The sequence below is a fragment of the Ranitomeya variabilis genome, chromosome 1, assembly GCF_051348905.1.
Source record: "Ranitomeya variabilis isolate aRanVar5 chromosome 1, aRanVar5.hap1, whole genome shotgun sequence".
In the NCBI taxonomy this organism is placed as follows: domain Eukaryota; kingdom Metazoa; phylum Chordata; class Amphibia; order Anura; family Dendrobatidae; genus Ranitomeya; species Ranitomeya variabilis.
The window spans coordinates 845,927,523-845,944,363 of NC_135232.1; positions in this window are offsets into that span (position 1 = coordinate 845,927,523).

The following is a 16,841-nucleotide window of genomic DNA, read 5'->3' on the forward strand; positions in this document are numbered from 1 at the left end:
TCATTGTGCTGGCAGACAGTGTTGACTTTGATTTTGAGTTTGCACAGTGACATAAAGAAAGCAGGATATCTTAGGGTACAGATCGATGAATAGGAAGAGAATCTTAAAAAATGTACAAACTTTTTTCTGGAGAGGGCCTGGGTATCTCAGTCGGTAGAGCATCAGACTTTTAATCTGAGAGTCCAGGGTTCACGTCCCTGTTCAGGCGTTTTTTAAATTTCATCCTATCACTTTGTTTAAATTTCAGCTTGTACTTTAAGTTAAGTTACATGCTTAGTTCACTCATTTGTTATTAAAAAATAAAAATGTTGCTTTTCTTCTAGATAGGAAAAGATACATTTGAATATGTCCAAACTGAATGCACGATGCTTTGCTTGATTTTGGCATTGTACAGTGATATTAAGCAGGAACATATGTTTCCCATAAAAAGCAAGCAGAACCAAAGTGAGTTCTACTTTTCTCTGTAGCACATGTGGCATCAACATTATGAAAGACAATAAACATCAGTACTGAGCTGTACGTATGTGAATTCAGCTTTGGAGAAAGCTAAATCAATTGCTTGATGTTGCAGCTCCACCTGCTTGTAACTGCACAAGTCTGATAGCTTTTCACTGGGCTGAGTGCTCAACACTGCTCTTTCCCATTTTCCTATGCATAGAGTTAAAAAAGAGATGTAACCTGACACCTCATTGTGCTGGCAGACAGTGTTGACTTTGATTTTGAGTTTGCACAGTGACATAAAGAAAGCAGCATATCTTAGGGTACAGATCGATGAATAGGAAGAGAATCTTAAAAAATGTACAAACTTTTTTCTGGAGAGGGCCTGGGTATCTCAGTCGGTAGAGCATCAGACTTTTAATCTGAGAGTCCAGGGTTCAAGTCCCTGTTCAGGCGTTTTTTAAATTTCATCCTATCACTTTGTTTAAATTTCAGCTTGTACTTTAAGTTAAGTTACATGCTTAGTTCACTCATTTGTTATTAAAAAATAAAAATGTTGCTTTTCTTCTAGATAGGAAAAGATACATTTGAATATGTCCAAACTGAATGCACGATGCTTTGCTTGATTATGGCATTGTACAGTGATATTAAGCAGGAACATATGTTTCCCATAAAAAGCAAGCAGAACCAAAGTGAGTTCTACTTTTCTCTGTAGCACATGTGGCATCAACATTATGAAAGACAATAAACATCAGTACTGAGCTGTACGTATGTGAATTCAGCTTTGGAGAAAGCTAAATCAATTGCTTGATGTTGCAGCTCCACCTGCTTGTAACTGCACAAGTCTGATAGCTTTTCACTGGGCTGAGTGCTCAACACTGCTCTTTCCCATTTTCCTATACATAGAGTTAAAAAAGAGATGTAACCTGACACCTCATTGTGCTCGCAGACAGTGTTGACTTTGATTTTGAGTTTGCACAGTGACATAAAGAAAGCAGCATATCTTAGGGTACAGATCGATGAACAGGAAGAGAATCTTAAAAAATATACAAACTTTTTTCTGGAGTGGGCCTGGATAGGTCAGTCGGTAGAGAATCAGGCTTTTAATCTGAGGGTCCAGGGTTCAAGTCCCTGTTCAGGTGTCTTTTAAATTTCATCCTATCACTTTGTTTAAATTTCAGCTTGTACTTTAAGTTAAGTTACATGCTTAGTTCACTCATTTGTTATTAAAAAATAAAAATGTTGCTTTTCTTCTAGATAGGAAAAGATACATTTGAATATGTCCAAACTGAATGCACGATGCTTTGCTTGATTTTGGCATTGTACAGTGATATTAAGCAGGAACATATGTTTCCCATAAAAAGCAAGCAGAACCAAAGTGAATTCTACTTTTCTCTGTAGCACATGTGGCATCAACATTATGAAAGACAATAAACATCAGTACTGAGCTGTACGTATGTGAATTCAGCTTTGGAGAAAGCTAAATCAATTGCTTGATGTTGCAGCTCCACCTGCTTGTAACTGCACAAGTCTGATAGCTTTTCACTGGGCTGAGTGCTCAACACTGCTCTTTCCCATTTTCCTATGCATAGAGTTAAAAAAGAGATGTAACCTGACACCTCATTGTGCTGGCAGACAGTGTTGACTTTGATTTTGAGTTTGCACAGTGACATAAAGAAAGCAGCATATCTTAGGGTACAGATGGATGAATAGGAAGAGAATCTTAAAAAATGTACAAACTTTTTTCTGGAGAGTGCCTGGGTATCTCAGTCGGTAGAGCATCAGACTTTTAATCAGAGGGTCCAGGGTTCAAGTCCCTGTTCAGGCGTCTTTTAAATTTCATCCTATCACTTTGTTTAAATTTCAGCTTGTGCTTTAAGTTAAGTTACATGCTTAGTTCACTCATTTGTTATTAAAAAATAAAAATGTTGCTTTTCTTCTAGATAGGAAAAGATACATTTGAATATGTCCAAACTGAATGCACGATGCTTTGCTTGATTTTGGCATTGTACAGTGATATTAAACAGGAACATATGTTTCCCATAAAAAGCAAGCAGAACCAAAGTGAGTTCTACTTTTCTCTGTAGCACATGTGGCATCAACATTATGAAAGACAATAAACATCAGTACTGAGCTGTACGTATGTGAATTCAGCTTTGGAGAAAGCTAAATCAATTGCTTGATGTTGCAGCTCCACCTGCTTGTAACTGCACAAGTCTGATAGCTTTTCACTGGGCTGAGTGCTCAACACTGCTCTTTCCCATTTTCCTATGCATAGAGTTAAAAAAGAGATGTAACCTGACACCTCATTGTGCTGGCAGACAGTGTTGACTTTGATTTTGAGTTTGCACAGTGACATAAAGAAAGCAGCATATCTTAGGGTACAGATCGATGAATAGGAAGAGAATCTTAAAAAATGTACAAACTTTTTTCTGGAGAGGGCCTGGGTATCTCAGTCGGTAGAGCATCAGACTTTTAATCTGAGAGTCCAGGGTTCAAGTCCCTGTTCAGGCGTTTTTTAAATTTCATCCTATCACTTTGTTTAAATTTCAGCTTGTGCTTTAAGTTAAGTTACATGCTTAGTTCACTCATTTGTTATTAAAAAATAAAAATGTTGCTTTTCTTCTAGATAGGAAAAGATACATTTGAATATGTCCAAACTGAATGCACGATGCTTTGCTTGATTATGGCATTGTACAGTGATATTAAGCAGGAACATATGTTTCCCATAAAAAGCAAGCAGAACCAAAGTGAGTTCTACTTTTCTCTGTAGCACATGTGGCATCAACATTATGAAAGACAATAAACATCAGTACTGAGCTGTACGTATGTGAATTCAGCTTTGGAGAAAGCTAAATCAATTGCTTGATGTTGCAGCTCCACCTGCTTGTAACTGCACAAGTCTGATAGCTTTTCACTGGGCTGAGTGCTCAACACTGCTCTTTCCCATTTTCCTATGCATAGAGTTAAAAAAGAGATGTAACCTGACACCTCATTGTGCTGGCAGACAGTGTTGACTTTGATTTTGAGTTTGCACAGTGACATAAAGAAAGCAGCATATCTTAGGGTACAGATCGATGAATAGGAAGAGAATCTTAAAAAATGTACAAACTTTTTTCTGGAGAGGGCCTGCGTATCTCAGTCGGTAGAGCATCAGACTTTTAATCTGAGAGTCCAGAGTTCAAGTCCCTGTTCAGGCGTTTTTTAAATTTCATCCTATCACTTTGTTTAAATTTCAGCTTGTACTTTAAGTTAAGTTACATGCTTAGTTCACTCATTTGTTATTAAAAAATAAAAATGTTGCTTTTCTTCTAGATAGGAAAAGATACATTTGAATATGTCCAAACTGAATGCACGATGCTTTGCTTGATTTTGGCATTGTACAGTGATATTAAGCAGGAACATATGTTTCCCATAAAAAGCAAGCAGAACCAAAGTGAGTTCTACTTTTCTCTGTAGCACATGTGGCATCAACATTATGAAAGACAATAAACATCAGTACTGAGCTGTACGTATGTGAATTCAGCTTTGGAGAAAGCTAAATCAATTGCTTGATGTTGCAGCTCCACCTGCTTGTAACTGCACAAGTCTGATAGCTTTTCACTGGGCTGAGTGCTCAACACTGCTCTTTCCCACTTTCCTATGCATAGAGTTAAAAAAGAGATGTAACCTGACACCTCATTGTGCTGGCAGACAGTGTTGACTTTGATTTTGAGTTTGCACAGTGACATAAAGAAAGCAGCATATCTTAGGGTACAGTTCGATGAATAGGAAGAGAATCTTAAAAAACGTACAAAACTTTTTCCTGGAGAGGTCCTGGGTAGCTCACTCGGTAGAGCATCAGACTTTTAATCTGAGGGTCCAGGGTTCAAGTCCCTGTTCAGGCGTCTTTTAAATTTCATCCTATCACTTTGTTTAAATTTCAGCTTGTGCTTTAAGTTAAGTTACATGCTTAGTTCACTCATTTGTTATTAAAAAATAAAAATGTTGCTTTTCTTCTAGATAGGAAAAGATACATTTGAATATGTCCAAACTGAATGCACGATGCTTTGCTTGATTTTGGCATTGTACAGTGATATTAAGCAGGAACATATGTTTCCCATAAAAAGCAAGCAGAACCAAAGTGAGTTCTACTTTTCTCTGTAGCACATGTGGCATCAACATTATGAAAGACAATAAACATCAGTACTGAGCTGTACGTATGTGAATTCAGCTTTGGAGAAAGCTAAATCAATTGCTTGATGTTGCAGCTCCACCTGCTTGTAACTGCACAAGTCTGATAGCTTTTCACTGGGCTGAGTGCTCAACACTGCTCTTTCCCATTTTCCTATGCATAGAGTTAAAAAAGAGATGTAACCTGACACCTCATTGTGCTGGCAGACAGTGTTGACTTTGATTTTGAGTTTGCACAGTGACATAAAGAAAGCAGCATATCTTAGGGTACAGATCGATGAATAGGAAGAGAATCTTAAAAAATGTACAAACTTTTTTCTGGAGAGTGCCTGGGTATCTCAGTCGGTAGAGCATCAGACTTTTAATCTGAGAGTCCAGGGTTCAAGTCCCTGTTCAGGCGTTTTTTAAATTTCATCCTATCACTTTGTTTAAATTTCAGCTTGTACTTTAAGTTAAGTTACATGCTTAGTTCACTCATTTGTTATTAAAAAATAAAAATGTTGCTTTTCTTCTAGATAGGAAAAGATACATTTGAATATGTCCAAACTGAATGCACGATGCTTTGCTTGATTTTGGCATTGTACAGTGATATTAAGCAGGAACATATGTTTCCCATAAAAAGCAAGCAGAACCAAAGTGAGTTCTACTTTTCTCTGTAGCACATGTGGCATCAACATTATGAAAGACAATAAACATCAGTACTGAGCTGTACGTATGTGAATTCAGCTTTGGAGAAAGCTAAATCAATTGCTTGATGTTGCAGCTCCACCTGCTTGTAACTGCACAAGTCTGATAGCTTTTCACTGGGCTGAGTGCTCAACACTGCTCTTTCCCATTTTCCTATGCATAGAGTTAAAAAAGAGATGTAACCTGACACCTCATTGTGCTGGCAGACAGTGTTGACTTTGATTTTGAGTTTGCACAGTGACATAAAGAAAGCAGCATATCTTAGGGTACAGGTCGATGAATAGGAAAAAAAATGTACAAACTTTTTTCTGGAGAGGGCCTGGGTAGCTCAGTCGGTAGAGCATCAGACTTTTAATCTGAGGGTCCAGGGTTCAAGTCCCTGTTCAGGCGTCTTTTAAATTTCATCCTATCACTTTCTTTAAATTTCAGCTTGTGCTTTAAGTTAAGTTACATGCTTAGTTCACTCATTTGTTATTAAAAAATAAAAATGTTGCTTTTCTTCTAGATAGGAAAAGATACATTTGAATATGTCCAAACTGAATGCACGATGCTTTGCTTGATTTTGGCATTGTACAGTGATATTAAGCAGGAACATATGTTTCCCATAAAAAGCAAGCAGAACCAAAGTGAGTTCTACTTTTCTCTGTAGCACATGTGGCATCAACATTATGAAAGACAATAAACATCAGTACTGAGCTGTACGTATGTGAATTCAGCTTTGGAGAAAGCTAAATCAATTGCTTGATGTTGCAGCTCCACCTGCTTGTAACTGCACAAGTCTGATAGCTTTTCACTGGGCTGAGTGCTCAACACTGCTCTTTCCCATTTTCCTATGCATAGAGTTAAAAAAGAGATGTAACCTGACACCTCATTGTGCTGGCAGACAGTGTTGACTTTGATTTTGAGTTTGCACAGTGACATAAAGAAAGCAGCATATCTTAGGGTACAGGTCGATGAATAGGAAAAAAAATGTACAAACTTTTTTCTGGAGAGGGCCTGGGTAGCTCAGTCGGTAGAGCATCAGACTTTTAATCTGAGGGTCCAGGGTTCAAGTCCCTGTTCAGGCGTCTTTTAAATTTCATCCTATCACTTTCTTTAAATTTCAGCTTGTGCTTTAAGTTAAGTTACATGCTTAGTTCACTCATTTGTTATTAAAAAATAAAAATGTTGCTTTTCTTCTAGATAGGAAAAGATACATTTGAATATGTCCAAACTGAATGCACGATGCTTTGCTTGATTTTGGCATTGTACAGTGATATTAAGCAGGAACATATGTTTCCCATAAAAAGCAAGCAGAACCAAAGTGAGTTCTACTTTTCTCTGTAGCACATGTGGCATCAACATTATGAAAGACAATAAACATCAGTACTGAGCTGTACGTATGTGAATTCAGCTTTGGAGAAAGCTAAATCAATTGCTTGATGTTGCAGCTCCACCTGCTTGTAACTGCACAAGTCTGATAGCTTTTCACTGGGCTGAGTGCTCAACACTGCTCTTTCCCATTTTCCTATGCATAGAGTTAAAAAAGAGATGTAACCTGACACCTCATTGTGCTGGCAGTGTTGACTTTGATTTTGAGTTTGCACAGTGACATAAAGAAAGCAGCATATCTTGAGGAACAGATCGATGAATAGGAAGAGAATCTTAAAAAATGTACAAACTTTTTTCTGGAGAGGGCCTGGGTAGCTCAGTCGGTAGAGCATCAGACTTTTAATCTGAGGGTCCAGGGTTCAAGTCCCTGTTCAGGCGTCTTTTAAATTTCATCCTATCACTTTGTTTAAATTTCAGCTTGTGCTTTAAGTTAAGTTACATGCTTAGTTCACTCATTTGTTATTAAAAAATAAAAATGTTGCTTTTCTTCTAGATAGGAAAAGATACATTTGAATATGTCCAAACTGAATGCACGATGCTTTGCTTGATTTTGGCATTGTACAGTGATATTAAGCAGGAACATATGTTTCCCATAAAAAGCAAGCAGAACCAAAGTGAGTTCTACTTTTCTCTGTAGCACATGTGGCATCAACATTATGAAAGACAATAAACATCAGTACTGAGCTGTACGTATGTGAATTCAGCTTTGGAGAAAGCTAAATCAATTGCTTGATGTTGCAGCTCCACCTGCTTGTAACTGCACAAGTCTGATAGCTTTTCACTGGGCTGAGTGCTCAACACTGCTCTTTCCCATTTTCCTATGCATAGAGTTAAAAAAGAGATGTAACCTGACACCTCATTGTGCTGGCAGACAGTGTTGACTTTGATTTTGAGTTTGCACAGTGACATAAAGAAAGCAGCATATCTTAGGGTACAGGTCGATGAATAGGAAAAAAAATGTACAAACTTTTTTCTGGAGAGGGCCTGGGTAGCTCAGTCGGTAGAGCATCAGACTTTTAATCTGAGGGTCCAGGGTTCAAGTCCCTGTTCAGGCGTCTTTTAAATTTCATCCTATCACTTTCTTTAAATTTCAGCTTGTGCTTTAAGTTAAGTTACATGCTTAGTTCACTCATTTGTTATTAAAAAATAAAAATGTTGCTTTTCTTCTAGATAGGAAAAGATACATTTGAATATGTCCAAACTGAATGCACGATGCTTTGCTTGATTTTGGCATTGTACAGTGATATTAAGCAGGAACATATGTTTCCCATAAAAAGCAAGCAGAACCAAAGTGAGTTCTACTTTTCTCTGTAGCACATGTGGCATCAACATTATGAAAGACAATAAACATCAGTACTGAGCTGTACGTATGTGAATTCAGCTTTGGAGAAAGCTAAATCAATTGCTTGATGTTGCAGCTCCACCTGCTTGTAACTGCACAAGTCTGATAGCTTTTCACTGGGCTGAGTGCTCAACACTGCTCTTTCCCATTTTCCTATGCATAGAGTTAAAAAAGAGATGTAACCTGACACCTCATTGTGCTGGCAGTGTTGACTTTGATTTTGAGTTTGCACAGTGACATAAAGAAAGCAGCATATCTTAGGGTACAGGTCGATGAATAGGAAAAAAAATGTACAAACTTTTTTCTGGAGAGGGCCTGGGTAGCTCAGTCGGTAGAGCATCAGACTTTTAATCTGAGGGTCCAGGGTTCAAGTCCCTGTTCAGGCGTCTTTTAAATTTCATCCTATCACTTTCTTTAAATTTCAGCTTGTGCTTTAAGTTAAGTTACATGCTTAGTTCACTCATTTGTTATTAAAAAATAAAAATGTTGCTTTTCTTCTAGATAGGAAAAGATACATTTGAATATGTCCAAACTGAATGCACGATGCTTTGCTTGATTTTGGCATTGTACAGTGATATTAAGCAGGAACATATGTTTCCCATAAAAAGCAAGCAGAACCAAAGTGAGTTCTACTTTTCTCTGTAGCACATGTGGCATCAACATTATGAAAGACAATAAACATCAGTACTGAGCTGTACGTATGTGAATTCAGCTTTGGAGAAAGCTAAATCAATTGCTTGATGTTGCAGCTCCACCTGCTTGTAACTGCACAAGTCTGATAGCTTTTCACTGGGCTGAGTGCTCAACACTGCTCTTTCCCATTTTCCTATGCATAGAGTTAAAAAAGAGATGTAACCTGACACCTCATTGTGCTGGCAGACAGTGTTGACTTTGATTTTGAGTTTGCACAGTGACATAAAGAAAGCAGCATATCTTAGGGTACAGGTCGATGAATAGGAAAAAAAATGTACAAACTTTTTTCTGGAGAGGGCCTGGGTAGCTCAGTCGGTAGAGCATCAGACTTTTAATCTGAGGGTCCAGGGTTCAAGTCCCTGTTCAGGCGTCTTTTAAATTTCATCCTATCACTTTCTTTAAATTTCAGCTTGTGCTTTAAGTTAAGTTACATGCTTAGTTCACTCATTTGTTATTAAAAAATAAAAATGTTGCTTTTCTTCTAGATAGGAAAAGATACATTTGAATATGTCCAAACTGAATGCACGATGCTTTGCTTGATTTTGGCATTGTACAGTGATATTAAGCAGGAACATATGTTTCCCATAAAAAGCAAGCAGAACCAAAGTGAGTTCTACTTTTCTCTGTAGCACATGTGGCATCAACATTATGAAAGACAATAAACATCAGTACTGAGCTGTACGTATGTGAATTCAGCTTTGGAGAAAGCTAAATCAATTGCTTGATGTTGCAGCTCCACCTGCTTGTAACTGCACAAGTCTGATAGCTTTTCACTGGGCTGAGTGCTCAACACTGCTCTTTCCCATTTTCCTATGCATAGAGTTAAAAAAGAGATGTAACCTGACACCTCATTGTGCTGGCAGTGTTGACTTTGATTTTGAGTTTGCACAGTGACATAAAGAAAGCAGCATATCTTGAGGAACAGATCGATGAATAGGAAGAGAATCTTAAAAAATGTACAAACTTTTTTCTGGAGAGGGCCTGGGTAGCTCAGTCGGTAGAGCATCAGACTTTTAATCTGAGGGTCCAGGGTTCAAGTCCCTGTTCAGGCGTCTTTTAAATTTCATCCTATCACTTTGTTTAAATTTCAGCTTGTGCTTTAAGTTAAGTTACATGCTTAGTTCACTCATTTGTTATTAAAAAATAAAAATGTTGCTTTTCTTCTAGATAGGAAAAGATACATTTGAATATGTCCAAACTGAATGCACGATGCTTTGCTTGATTTTGGCATTGTACAGTGATATTAAGCAGGAACATATGTTTCCCATAAAAAGCAAGCAGAACCAAAGTGAGTTCTACTTTTCTCTGTAGCACATGTGGCATCAACATTATGAAAGACAATAAACATCAGTACTGAGCTGTACGTATGTGAATTCAGCTTTGGAGAAAGCTAAATCAATTCCTTGATGTTGCAGCTCCACCTGCTTGTAACTGCACAAGTCTGATAGCTTTTCACTGGGCTGAGTGCTCAACACTGCTCTTTCCCATTTTCCTATGCATAGAGTTAAAAAAGAGATGTAACCTGACACCTCATTGTGCTGGCAGACAGTGTTGACTTTGATTTTGAGTTTGCACAGTGACATAAAGAAAGCAGCATATCTTAGGGTACAGGTCGATGAATAGGAAAAAAAATGTACAAACTTTTTTCTGGAGAGGGCCTGGGTAGCTCAGTCGGTAGAGCATCAGACTTTTAATCTGAGGGTCCAGGGTTCAAGTCCCTGTTCAGGCGTCTTTTAAATTTCATCCTATCACTTTGTTTAAATTTCAGCTTGTGCTTTAAGTTAAGTTACATGCTTAGTTCACTCATTTGTTATTAAAAAATAAAAATGTTGCTTTTCTTCTAGATAGGAAAAGATACATTTGAATATGTCCAAACTGAATGCACGATGCTTTGCTTGATTTTGGCATTGTACAGTGATATTAGGCAGGAACATATGTTTCCCATAAAAAGCAAGCAGAACCAAAGTGAGTTCTACTTTTCTCTGTAGCACATGTGGCATCAACATTATGAAAGACAATAAACATCAGTACTGAGCTGTACGTATGTGAATTCAGCTTTGGAGAAAGCTAAATCAATTGCTTGATGTTGCAGCTCCACCTGCTTGTAACTGCACAAGTCTGATAGCTTTTCACTGGGCTGAGTGCTCAACACTGCTCTTTCCCATTTTCCTATGCATAGAGTTAAAAAAGAGATGTAACCTGACACCTCATTGTGCTGGCAGTGTTGACTTTGATTTTGAGTTTGCACAGTGACATAAAGAAAGCAGCATATCTTGAGGAACAGATCGATGAATAGGAAGAGAATCTTAAAAAATGTACAAACTTTTTTCTGGAGAGGGCCTGGGTAGCTCAGTCGGTAGAGCATCAGACTTTTAATCTGAGGGTCCAGGGTTCAAGTCCCTGTTCAGGCGTCTTTTAAATTTCATCCTATCACTTTGTTTAAATTTCAGCTTGTGCTTTAAGTTAAGTTACATGCTTAGTTCACTCATTTGTTATTAAAAAATAAAAATGTTGCTTTTCTTCTAGATAGGAAAAGATACATTTGAATATGTCCAAACTGAATGCACGATGCTTTGCTTGATTTTGGCATTGTACAGTGATATTAAGCAGGAACATATGTTTCCCATAAAAAGCAAGCAGAACCAAAGTGAGTTCTACTTTTCTCTGTAGCACATGTGGCATCAACATTATGAAAGACAATAAACATCAGTACTGAGCTGTACGTATGTGAATTCAGCTTTGGAGAAAGCTAAATCAATTCCTTGATGTTGCAGCTCCACCTGCTTGTAACTGCACAAGTCTGATAGCTTTTCACTGGGCTGAGTGCTCAACACTGCTCTTTCCCATTTTCCTATGCATAGAGTTAAAAAAGAGATGTAACCTGACACCTCATTGTGCTGGCAGACAGTGTTGACTTTGATTTTGAGTTTGCACAGTGACATAAAGAAAGCAGCATATCTTAGGGTACAGGTCGATGAATAGGAAAAAAAATGTACAAACTTTTTTCTGGAGAGGGCCTGGGTAGCTCAGTCGGTAGAGCATCAGACTTTTAATCTGAGGGTCCAGGGTTCAAGTCCCTGTTCAGGCGTCTTTTAAATTTCATCCTATCACTTTGTTTAAATTTCAGCTTGTGCTTTAAGTTAAGTTACATGCTTAGTTCACTCATTTGTTATTAAAAAATAAAAATGTTGCTTTTCTTCTAGATAGGAAAAGATACATTTGAATATGTCCAAACTGAATGCACGATGCTTTGCTTGATTTTGGCATTGTACAGTGATATTAAGCAGGAACATATGTTTCCCATAAAAAGCAAGCAGAACCAAAGTGAGTTCTACTTTTCTCTGTAGCACATGTGGCATCAACATTATGAAAGACAATAAACATCAGTACTGAGCTGTACGTATGTGAATTCAGCTTTGGAGAAAGCTAAATCAATTGCTTGATGTTGCAGCTCCACCTGCTTGTAACTGCACAAGTCTGATAGCTTTTCACTGGGCTGAGTGCTCAACACTGCTCTTTCCCATTTTCCTATGCATAGAGTTAAAAAAGAGATGTAACCTGACACCTCATTGTGCTGGCAGACAGTGTTGACTTTGATTTTGAGTTTGCACAGTGACATAAAGAAAGCAGCATATCTTAGGGTACAGGTCGATGAATAGGAAAAAAAATGTACAAACTTTTTTCTGGAGAGGGCCTGGGTAGCTCAGTCGGTAGAGCATCAGACTTTTAATCTGAGGGTCCAGGGTTCAAGTCCCTGTTCAGGCGTCTTTTAAATTTCAGCTTGTGCTTTAAGTTAAGTTACATGCTTAGTTCACTCATTTGTTATTAAAAAATAAAAATGTTGCTTTTCTTCTAGATAGGAAAAGATACATTTGAATATGTCCAAACTGAATGCACGATGCTTTGCTTGATTTTGGCATTGTACAGTGATATTAAGCAGGAACATATGTTTCCCATAAAAAGCAAGCAGAACCAAAGTGAGTTCTACTTTTCTCTGTAGCACATGTGGCATCAACATTATGAAAGACAATAAACATCAGTACTGAGCTGTACGTATGTGAATTCAGCTTTGGAGAAAGCTAAATCAATTGCTTGATGTTGCAGCTCCACCTGCTTGTAACTGCACAAGTCTGATAGCTTTTCACTGGGCTGAGTGCTCAACACTGCTCTTTCCCATTTTCCTATGCATAGAGTTAAAAAAGAGATGTAACCTGACACCTCATTGTGCTGGCAGACAGTGTTGACTTTGATTTTGAGTTTGCACAGTGACATAAAGAAAGCAGCATATCTTAGGGTACAGATCGATGAATAGGAAGAGAATCTTAAAAAATGTACAAACTTTTTTCTGGAGAGGGCCTGGGTATCTCAGTCGGTAGAGCATCAGACTTTTAATCTGAGTGTCCAGGGTTCAAGTCCCTGTTCAGGCGTCTTTTAAATTTCATCCTATCACTTTGTTTAAATTTCAGCTTGTGCTTTAAGTTAAGTTACATGCTTAGTTCACTCATTTGTTATTAAAAAATAAAAATGTTGCTTTTCTTCTAGATAGGAAAAGATACATTTGAATATGTCCAAACTAAATGCACGATGCTTTGCTTGATTTTGGCATTGTACAGTGATATTAAGCAGGAACATTTGTTTCCCATAAAAAGCAAGCAGAACCAAAGTGAGTTCTACTTTTCTCTGTAGCACATGTGGCATCAACATTATGAAAGACAATAAACATCAGTACTGAGCTGTACGTATGTGAATTCAGCTTTGGAGAAAGCTAAATCAATTGCTTGATGTTGCAGCTCCACCTGCTTGTAACTGCACAAGTCTGATAGCTTTTCACTGGGCTGAGTGCTCAACACTGCTCTTTCCCATTTTCCTATGCATAGAGTTAAAAAAGAGATGTAACCTGACACCTCATTGTGCTGGCAGTGTTGACTTTGATTTTGAGTTTGCACAGTGACATAAAGAAAGCAGCATATCTTAGGGTACAGATCGATGAATAGGAAGAGAATCTTAAAAAATGTACAAACTTTTTTCTGGAGAGGGCCTGGGTAGCTCAGTCGGTAGAGCATCAGACTTTTAATCTGAGGGTCCAGGGTTCAAGTCCCTGTTCAGGCGTCTTTTAAATTTCATCCTATCACTTTGTTTAAATTTCAGCTTGTGCTTTAAGTTAAGTTACATGCTTAGTTCACTCATTTGTTATTAAAAAATAAAAATGTTGCTTTTCTTCTAGATAGGAAAAGATACATTTGAATATGTCCAAACTGAATGCACGATGCTTTGCTTGATTTTGGCATTGTACAGTGATATTAAGCAGGAACATATGTTTCCCATAAAAAGCAAGCAGAACCAAAGTGAGTTCTACTTTTCTCTGTAGCACATGTGGCATCAACATTATGAAAGACAATAAACATCAGTACTGAGCTGTACGTATGTGAATTCAGCTTTGGAGAAAGCTAAATCAATTGCTTGATGTTGCAGCTCCACCTGCTTGTAACTGCACAAGTCTGATAGCTTTTCACTGGGCTGAGTGCTCAACACTGCTATTTCCCATTTTCCTATGCATAGAGTTAAAAAAGAGATGTAACCTGACACCTCATTGTGCTGGCAGACAGTGTTGACTTTGATTTTGAGTTTGCACAGTGACATAAAGAAAGCAGCATATCTTAGGGTACAGGTCGATGAATAGGAAAAAAAATGTACAAACTTTTTTCTGGAGAGGGCCTGGGTAGCTCAGTCGGTAGAGCATCAGACTTTTAATCTGAGGGTCCAGGGTTCAAGTCCCTGTTCAGGCGTATTTTAAATTTCAGCTTGTGCTTTAAGTTAAGTTACATGCTTAGTTCACTCATTTGTTATTAAAAAATAAAAATGTTGCTTTTCTTCTAGATAGGAAAAGATACATTTGAATATGTCCAAACTGAATGCACGATGCTTTGCTTGATTTTGGCATTGTACAGTGATATTAAGCAGGAACATATGTTTCCCATAAAAAGCAAGCAGAACCAAAGTGAGTTCTACTTTTCTCTGTAGCACATGTGGCATCAACATTATGAAAGACAATAAACATCAGTACTGAGCTGTACGTATGTGAATTCAGCTTTGGAGAAAGCTAAATCAATTGCTTGATGTTGCAGCTCCACCTGCTTGTAACTGCACAAGTCTGATAGCTTTTCACTGGGCTGAGTGCTCAACACTGCTCTTTCCCATTTTCCTATGCATAGAGTTAAAAAAGAGATGTAACCTGACACCTCATTGTGCTGGCAGTGTTGACTTTGATTTTGAGTTTGCACAGTGACATAAAGAAAGCAGCATATCTTAGGGTACAGATCGATGAATAGGAAGAGAATCTTAAAAAATGTACAAACTTTTTTCTGGAGAGGGCCTGGGTAGCTCAGTCGGTAGAGCATCAGACTTTTAATCTGAGTGTCCAGGGTTCAAGTCCCTGTTCAGGCGTCTTTTAAATTTCATCCTATCACTTTGTTTAAATTTCAGCTTGTGCTTTAAGTTAAGTTACATGCTTAGTTCACTCATTTGTTATTAAAAAATAAAAATGTTGCTTTTCTTCTAGATAGGAAAAGATACATTTGAATATGTCCAAACTGAATGCACGATGCTTTGCTTGATTTTGGCATTGTACAGTGATATTAAGCAGGAACATATGTTTCCCATAAAAAGCAAGCAGAACCAAAGTGAGTTCTACTTTTCTCTGTAGCACATGTGGCATCAACATTATGAAAGACAATAAACATCAGTACTGAGCTGTACGTATGTGAATTCAGCTTTGGAGAAAGCTAAATCAATTGCTTGATGTTGCAGCTCCACCTGCTTGTAACTGCACAAGTCTGATAGCTTTTCACTGGGCTGAGTGCTCAACACTGCTCTTTCCCATTTTCCTATGCATAGAGTTAAAAAAGAGATGTAACCTGACACCTCATTGTGCTGGGAGTGTTGACTTTGATTTTGAGTTTCCACAGTGACATAAAGAAAGCAGCATATCTTAGGGTACAGATCGATGAATAGGAAGAGAATCTTAAAAAATGTACAAACTTTTTTCTGGAGAGGGCCTGGGTAGCTCAGTCGGTAGAGCATCAGACTTTTAATCTGAGGGTCCAGGGTTCAAGTCCCTGTTCAGGCGACTTTTAAATTTCATCCTATCACTTTGTTTAAATTTCAGCTTGTGCTTTAAGTTAAGTTACATGCTTAGTTCACTCATTTGTTATTAAAAAATAAAAATGTTGCTTTTCTTCTAGATAGGAAAAGATACATTTGAATATGTCCAAACTGAATGCACGATGCTTTGCTTGATTTTGGCATTGTACAGTGATATTAAGCAGGAACATATGTTTCCCATAAAAAGCAAGCAGAACCAAAGTGAGTTCTACTTTTCTCTGTAGCACATGTGGCATCAACATTATGAAAGACAATAAACATCAGTACTGAGCTGTACGTATGTGAATTCAGCTTTGGAGAAAGCTAAATCAATTGCTTGATGTTGCAGCTCCACCTGCTTGTAACTGCACAAGTCTGATAGCTTTTCACTGGGCTGAGTGCTCAACACTGCTCTTTCCCATTTTCCTATGCATAGAGTTAAAAAAGAGATGTAACCTGACACCTCATTGTGCTGGCAGTGTTGACTTTGATTTTGAGTTTGCACAGTGACATAAAGAAAGCAGCATATCTTAGGGTACAGATCGATGAATAGGAAGAGAATCTTAAAAAATGTACAAACTTTTTTCTGGAGAGGGCCTGGGTAGCTCAGTCGGTAGAGCATCAGACTTTTAATCTGAGGGTCCAGGGTTCAAGTCCCTGTTCAGGCGTCTTTTAAATTTCATCCTATCACTTTGTTTAAATTTCAGCTTGTGCTTTAAGTTAAGTTACATGCTTAGTTCACTCATTTGTTATTAAAAAATAAAAATGTTGCTTTTCTTCTAGATAGGAAAAGATACATTTGAATATGTCCAAACTGAATGCACGATGCTTTGCTTGATTTTGGCATTGTACAGTGATATTAAGCAGGAACATATGTTTCCCATAAAAAGCAAGCAGAACCAAAGTGAGTTCTACTTTTCTCTGTAGCACATGTGGCATCAACATTATGAAAGACAATAAACATCAGTACTGAGCTGTACGTATGTGAATTCAGCTT